We start from the raw sequence: 8164 nt of genomic DNA on the forward strand, positions 1-8164 counted from the left end.
GCCTGTCCAGGGGGGTAGGGGGAGCTGGGCGTTGAGAGCATGGAGAGGCCTGTCCAGGGGGGTCAGGGGGAGCCGGGCATTGAGAGCATGGAGAGGCCTGTCCCAGGTGGGGCAGGGGGAGCCGGGCGTTGAGAGCATGGAGAGGCCTGTCCAGGGGGGCAGGGGGGAGCCGGGCGTTGAGGGCATGGAGAGGCCTGTCCAGGGGGGGCAGGGGGAGCCGAGCGTTGAGGGCATGGAGAGGCCTGTCCAGGGGGGCAGGGGAGCCGAGCGTTGAGGGCATGGAGAGGCCTGTCCAGGGGGGCAGGGGGAGCCGAGCGTTGAGGGCATGGAGAGGCCTGTCCAGGGGGGGCAGGGGGAGCCGAGCGTTGAGGGCATGGAGAGGCCTGTCCAGGGGGGGCAGGGGGGAGCCGGGCGTTGAGAGCATGGAGAGGCCTGTCCAGGGGGGGGCAGGGGGAGCCGAGCGTTGAGGGCATGGAGAGGCCTGTCCAGGGGGGGCAGGGGGAGCCGAGCGTTGAGGGCATGGAGAGGCCTGTCCAGGGGGGGCAGGGGGAGCCGAGCGTTGAGGGCATGGAGAGGCCTGTCCAGGGGGGCAGGAGGGAACCGGCGTTGAGGGCATGGAGAGGCCTGTCCAGGGGGGGCAGGGGGAGCCGAGCGTTGAGGGCATGGAGAGGCCTGTCCAGGGGGGCAGGGGGAGCCGAGCGTTGAGGGCATGGAGAGGCCTGTCCAGGGGGGGCAGGAGGGAGCCGGGCATGGAGAGGCCTGCCCAGGGGGGCAGGAGGAGCCGAGCGTTGAGGGCATGGAGAGGCCTATCCAGGGGGGCAGGAGGGAGCCAAGCATTGAGGGCATGGAGAGGCCTGTTCAGGGGGGCAGGGGGAGCCGAGCGTTGAGGGCATGGAGAGGCCTGTCCGGGGGGGGCAGGAGGGAGCCGAGCGTTGAGGGCATGGAGAGGCCTATCCAGGGGGGGCAGGAGGGAGCCAAGCATTGAGGGCATGGAGAGGCCTGTCCAGGGGGGCAGGGGGAGCCGAGCGTTGAGGGCATGGAGGGGCCTGTCCAGGGGGGGCAGGAGGGAGCCGGGCGTTGAGGGCATGGAGAGGCCTGTCCAGGGGGGCAGGGGGAGCCGGGCGTTGAGAGCATGGAGAGGCCTGTACAGGGGGGCAGGGGGAGCCGGGCGTTGAGAGCATGGAGAGGCCTGTCCAGGTGGGGCAGGGGGAGCCGAGCGTTGAGGGCATGGAGAGGCCTGTCCAGGGGGGGCAGGAGGGAGCCAGGCGCTGAGGACATGGAGGGGCCTGTCCAGGGGGGGCAGGGGGAGCCGAGCGTTGAGGGCATGGGGAGGCCTGTCCAGGGGGGGAGCCGAGCGTTGAGGGCATGGAGAGGCCTGTCCAGGGGGAGCAGGGGGAGCCGAGCGTTGAGGGCATGGAGAGGCCTGTCCAGGGGGGGCAGGAGGGAGCCGGGCATTGAGGGCATGGAGAGGCCTGTCCAGGGGTGGCAGGGGGAGCCGAGCGTTGAGGGCATGGAGGGGCCTGTCCAGGGGGGGCAGGGGGAGCCGGGCGTTGAGGGCATGGAGAGGCCTGTCCAGGGGGGGCAGGGGGAGCCGAGCGTTGAGGGCTTGGAGGGGCCTGTCCAGGGGGGGCAGGAGGGAGCCGGGCGTTGAGGGCATGGAGAGGCCTGTCCAGGGGGGCAGGGGGAGCCGGGCGTTGAGAGCATGGAGAAGCCTGTCCAGGGGGGGCAGGGGGAGCCGAGCATTGAGGGCATGGAGAGGCCTGTTCAGGGGGGCAGGGGTAGCCGAGCGTTGAGGGCATGGAGAGGCCTGTCCAGGGGGGGCAGGAGGGAGCCAGGCGCTGAGGGCATGGAGGGGCCTGTCCAGGGGGGGCAGGGGGAGCCGAGCGTTGAGGGCATGGGGAGGCCTGTCCAGGGGGGGAGCCGAGCGTTGAGGGCATGGAGAGGCCTGTCCAGGGGGGGCAGGGGGAGCCGAGCGTTGAGGGCATGGAGAGGCCTGTCCAGGGGGGGCAGGAGGGAGCCGGGCATCATTGAGGGCATGGAGAGGCCTGTCCAGGGGTGGCAGGGGGAGCCGAGCGTTGAGGGCATGGAGGGGGCCTGTCCAGGGGGGCAGGGGGAGCCTGTTGGACAGGCACGTGTAAGGCTTGCTCCCTCCCCGCACGACAAGGCCCGAGCCCCGCTCCTCAGGTGTTACACGCAACAACAACCCGTTTCCCGTCTCCTATAGGGCCCCTGCCCCTGAACATCTCCACATCGTGGGCCCGATTCCCTACCGGCCCTCTCGCCCGGCCCGGGCGCCATCTTGGACACGGCACCACGAGGCCGCGTGGCCTCCGATCAACCCTAACCCTGGGCCTGGCCAGACCCCGACATCCCGGCACCACCATCCACCCAGGAGGTGAGCGGACTACTTGGCAGGTCAATGGGAGAAAGAGGTGTCGATGGCTCTCCCCCGCCAGGTGCCGATCGCCCCCAGCTCCCCCAGGCGCTGGCTCCACCCCCCCTGCTGGGTGTCTGGACTCCCTCATCCCGGACCTCCCGACCTCCCAGTGCGAGGGTCCGGACATCAAAGGGCGCCAGACCTATAACTGGCGCAGCTCCAGAAGCAGGAAGGCAGTTGTATCCTGGAGTCGAGAGACACAGTGAAGAACTCATCCTTGACGGACTACTGGCGCTGCCGTAGCCCTGCCTTGTGAACTATCGTCCTGCCTGCTGGCGCTGCCGCGGCTCTCTGCACCCATCTTCATCGGGACCTGCTGGCTCCGCCGCGGACCGTCGCTACCTTCAACCATCCCGGGACCTGCTGGCTCCGCGCGGCCCGATCATCTAGAACGCCGAGCTCGAGGATTGTGAGCTAATTCATCTACCACCATATCCCCCAGAGTGGTAACGAGACTGTCCCGCTACCCCCTTACCCAACCAAGAGACTAGAATAGAGGGGACCCCGGAGTCCAGACCTCCTTGTACCACCTCACCGTACTTAAAGAATTGCTTATAAAGTAACGTTGAACCTTATCCTTGTGTGGTGTACGTCAGTGGGGGGGAAGTTATTTGTCTGTACGATTGCTGGAGACGGATCTCCCCGGAGACCTCTCCCCTTATCCTCGGCCGACCCTCCCGGTCCGTCTAACATTGGTGGCCAGCGACGGGATCCGAATCAACGCGTAATCGTACAGAGAGTAGCTCACCCCACGACAAAACCACAATGTCAACCAAAGAAAGCGGATCCACCGAAAAATTCCAGATGGAGAAATTGGAAGAATACAGCCATCGTGAGTTGAAACAATTCTGCATTGAACTAGGTATCGCTACCACCGGTCTGAATACTGAAGACGATTTCAAGCACGCCATTGAGTCATGGGCAGAAACCGGGGCCGTCAGACCCCCGGACCAAAATCTCGCAACAGCAGAGAAAGACACCACGGCTCCCGAGGAGCGAAGAACGGGTCTCTCGCAAGATGAGATCCAAGAACGAGAAAGAAACCGACTACATGAGCTAGAGATGGCCCGGCTCAAAATGGATGGCGAACTCAAATTAGCCGAACAAAAACTAAATCTGGAACATCTGCGGCTCCGAGAAGAACGGGAAGAGAAACAGAGACAAAAAGAGCTTGAAGAGAAGAGACTGGCGTACGAACACGAACGCAAACTAGCTGAGATAGACTTACGCAAGCAGAACAAAGAATTAGGAGTGCCCGAGCAACCGCGCACCCCGGGGGTGACAGAAAGGAAGGTACACATCCCCAAGGATGTCGTTCGAGAATATTTCCGAGAGGACGACATACAGCAATGGTTCAAGGCCTACGAGATCGCTATGACCTCCCACCGGGTCGATCGAAGCGACTGGGGAGCCGGTCTATGGGGGAGGTTCGTCAATGAGGGCCGCGATGCCCTGCTACAGCTCCCAGACCATCTGATGACCTCCTATGACCACATGAAAGCTACCCTCCTCACCCGCTATGGGCTCACACCCGAAATGTACCGCCAGAGGTTCCGAAACTGCACTCGGATCCCGGGCACAACTTGGGTGGAATACGTGAACTATTTCCAGCCGGGCCTTCGAGGGGTGGATCAAGGGAAGCAACGTAACGACTTACGAGCAACTCTTCAATCTCATGGTATGGGAGCATCTATCAAACAACTGCTTCGTCGAGCTCAGGCAGCACCTCCTCGACAGTAAATTAACTGATCCACGACAGCTTGCCGCCGAGGCTGACCGGTGGGAAATTACCCGAGTGGGCCGAACTGGGCCCCATGAACAGAACCGGAACAACCACGGTCAGCACCGTCCCCGAGGAGGAGGAGGGGGCCAGGGAGAGGGAGAGACAACGCCCCGGCCGCTCCCGCTACCAGCACCCCACCCCCGGCCAACCGGGGCAACACCCCGGCGCGGCCGGATACAGAGCCAATGTCACGTGTCACCGATGCCAGCGAGTCGGCCACTACGCCAACGACCCGAATTGTCCACAGAGCCAGACTCCGAGACCCCGCCAGATGGCTGCCGCCGCCCTGGGGGAAGAACAAATCTACGAAGAACATGAGGAATGTGAGCAAGAACGCCAGGAATGGGAACCAGCCGCCATGGTTCTAGCGTGCCTAGGGGAAGAGACATGTCCCGCGGGTCCCCCTACCCGCCAACACCCGGAAGTACAGTCAATGGGTGAACATTAATGGACCGCGGGCCGAAGCCCTACGTGACACCGGGGCCAGTGTAACGGCCGTCCGATGTCACCTGGTGACCCCAGAACAGATTCTGCCGAACGTCCTCTGCCCTGTCCGTTCAGCCGACAATTCGGAGAGTCTATGTCGGATGGCTTGCGTCCCCTTCGAGTGGGGAGGAGTCTCCGGCATGTTGGAAGTGACGGTCCGAGATGATGCCCCCGTAGACTGTCTCCTGGGAAATGATCTTGAGAGTTCCCCGTGGGCCGCCGTAGAGAGGAGAGAGCACCTAGGGATGTTGGGCATCCCGGATTGGGCGTGCGTAACCACCCGGTCCATGGCTGCCCGTGCCATCCCCCGACCCGAAGAACCTGAGTGGCCGGCACCTCCTCCCCCGGTCGCTCCAGACACCGACCGTGCCGTCACCCCAGAACAAACTCCGAGGGGCTCGTTCAGCCTCAGGACCTTCCCGGCCTGGATCAGTGGCGTCAGGAGGGGGGGCCCACCCAAGAACAGTTTCGCCACGAGCAGAAGACCTGGTCCCTCCCTCGAGGGACTCCGCCAACAAGCCCTCGCCCAGAGTGCAGGGGATACCTCCGGAACCCATTGGGTCTATTGGGACAATGACCTGTTGTACAGCGAACAGAGAATCGCAGAGTTAGGGGCCAGTCGAGTACTAGTGGTGCCCCTCCGCTTTAGAGACTTCTTGCTAAACCTGGCCCACGATGTCCCCCTGGCTGGCCACCTGGGTCAGGATAAAACCTACAGTCGCCTGGTGACCCACTTTTTCTGGCCCAAGATGAGGGAACGACGTACTCCAACACTGCCGATCTTGCCCACGTGCCAGGCCAGCGGGAAGAGCGGCCGCAAGCTTAAAGCACCTCTGCAACCTTTTCCAGTGGTCACCACCCCGTTCGAGAGGGTGGGGATAGACATTGTGGGGCCCCTGGACCCCCGTACAGCACAAGGACATCGGTTCATCCTAGTACTGGTGGACCACGCCACCCGCTACCCCGAGGCTGTTCCCCTGCGAACTGTGACAGCCCCGGTAGTCGGCCGGGCCTTGATGGGGATCTTCTCCCGGGTGGGCTTCCCCCGAGAAGTCGTCAGCGACCGGGGCACAAACTTTATTTCAAAATACATGAAGTCCCTCTGGCAACAGTGTGAGGTCACCTACCGATTCACGACCCCCTATCACCCTCAAGGAAACGGACTGGTTGAGCGGTTCAACCGCACGCTCAAAGGGATGATTGGGGGGTTGGAAGAGCCCCTCCGTCACCAGTGGGATGTGCTACTACCGTGCCTTCTCTTTGCCTACCGAGAAGTCCCCCAGAAGTCCCTCGGCTTCAGCCCGTTCGAACTCTTGTATGGGCACTCGGTGCGGGGGCCGCTCAGCCTAGTCAAAGAGGGCTGGGAAATGCCCCCTCTAAAGAACCCTCCAGATGTTTTCAAGTACCTCCTAACCCTCCGCAACCAGACCAGACGGTTCAGAGAGATGGCAAAAGCAAACCTGGAGGCCAGTCAGGAGGACATGAAAAGGTGGTACGATCAGAATGCATCCTCCATCGAATTTGAACCCGGCCAACAAGTGTGGGTAATGTCTCCCACCGAACCATGCGCCCTGCAAGACAAATGGACGGGGCCCTTCAAAGTAATCGAGCGCAAGAGCCCTGTCACCTATCTCATCGATATGGAATCTTCACGAAACCCTCTCCGGGTCCTCCACGCTAATAGGCTTAAACCCCACTTTGTACGCTCAGAGCTCAGCCTCTTGATGGCAACTGACAATGGAACCGAGGAGGACTCCGAACCCCTCCCTGACCTCCTACGGTCTCGGGAGAAGGACGGCTCCGTGGACGGGGTCCGACTCTCGGAGGCCCTCACCCTGGAACAGCGCCAAGGCTGCCGAGACCTCCTGCTGCAGTTCGCCACCCTGTTCTCCCTCACCCCAGGGGTCACCCCCTGGTGCTTACACGACGTGGACACTGGAGACAGTCCCCCTGTCCGCCATCGGGCCTACCGCGTACCAGATCGGGTACGGGCCTGCATCCAAGAGGAGGTGGCCAAGATACTCATGCTCGGGGTCATCGAGCCCTCAGACAGCCCCTGGGCCAGCCCAGTGGTACTGGTCCCCAAAGCGGCCGCCCCCGGCGCCACGCCGGAGCTTCGGTTCTGCGTCGACTACCGGGGCTTGAATGCGGTCACCAGAACAGACGCACACCCCATCCCCCGAGCATGATGAACTAATCGACCGCATGGGAGCTGCCCGCTACCTCAGCATCTTCGACCTGACAGCGGGCTACTGGCAGATCGGTCTCACACCCCGGGCCCAAGAACGATCTGCATTCTCCACTCCTGATGGCCACTATCACTTCAAGGTCATGCCATTCGGCATGAAGAATGCCCCAGCAACATTTCAGCGGCTAGTGAACCAGGTCCTGGCAGGACTCGAAGAATTCAGCGCCGCCTACCTGGACGATATCGCTGTGTACAGCCGCCACTGGTCCGACCACCTCCACCACCTCCGAGAGGTGCTACAGGCTCTCCAACGAGCTGGCCTCACGATCAAGGCCAGCAAATGCCAAATTGGCCAGGGGTCCGTGACCTATCTCGGGCACCAGGTGGGAAGCGGTCTGGTGGCCCCTTTGCAACTCAAGATCGCTGCCATCCAGTCGTGGCAGCCCCCCATCACCCAGACCGAGGTCCGCGCCTTCTTGGGACTCACAGGCTACTACCGGCGGTTCGTGAGGGACTATGGCAGCATTGTAGGGCCCCTCACGGAACTCACATCCAAAAACCAACCCAAGAAGGTCAACTGGACCCCAGACTGTCAAGCGGCCTTCGAGAAGCTGAAGGCCGCCATGTGCTCCGCCCCGGTGCTCCAGGCCCCCGACTACAGTCGGGAATTTATCGTCCAAACAGATGCCTCCGACCATGGCGTTGGGGCAGTCCTTTCCCAGCTGAACCCCGAAGGACTTGACCAGCCAGTGGCTTTCATCAGCAGACGGCTCCTGGCCCGAGAACAACGCTGGAGCACCATCGAGAGGGAGGCCTTCGCCGTGGTGTGGGCCCTCAAAAAGCTCCGGCCTTATCTCTTCGGCACCCACTTCCGGGTCCAGACCGATCATCGACCCCTGCAATGGCTAATGCAGATGCGGGGGGAAAACCCGAAACTACTACGTTGGTCCATCTCCCTGCAGGGGATGGACTTCACTGTGGAACATCGACCCGGGCAAGACCACGCCAACGCAGATGGCCTGTCACGCTTTTTCCGCCTCGACGAGGAGAGTCCCCAAGAGGATGGGTGACTCTCCCCGCCTTCAGCTAGGGGGGACGCATGTTGGACAGGCCACGTGTAAGGCTTGCTCCCTCCCCGCACGACCAGGCCCGAGCCCCGCTCCTCAGGTGTTACACGCAACAACAACCCGTTTCCCGTCTCCTATAGGGCCCCTGCCCCTGAACATCTCCACATCGTGGGCCCGATTCCCTACCGGCCCTCTCGCCCGGC

This window comes from Lissotriton helveticus (genome assembly GCF_964261635.1).
Source record: "Lissotriton helveticus chromosome 1_1 unlocalized genomic scaffold, aLisHel1.1 SUPER_1_unloc_80, whole genome shotgun sequence".
NCBI lineage: Eukaryota > Metazoa > Chordata > Amphibia > Caudata > Salamandridae > Lissotriton > Lissotriton helveticus.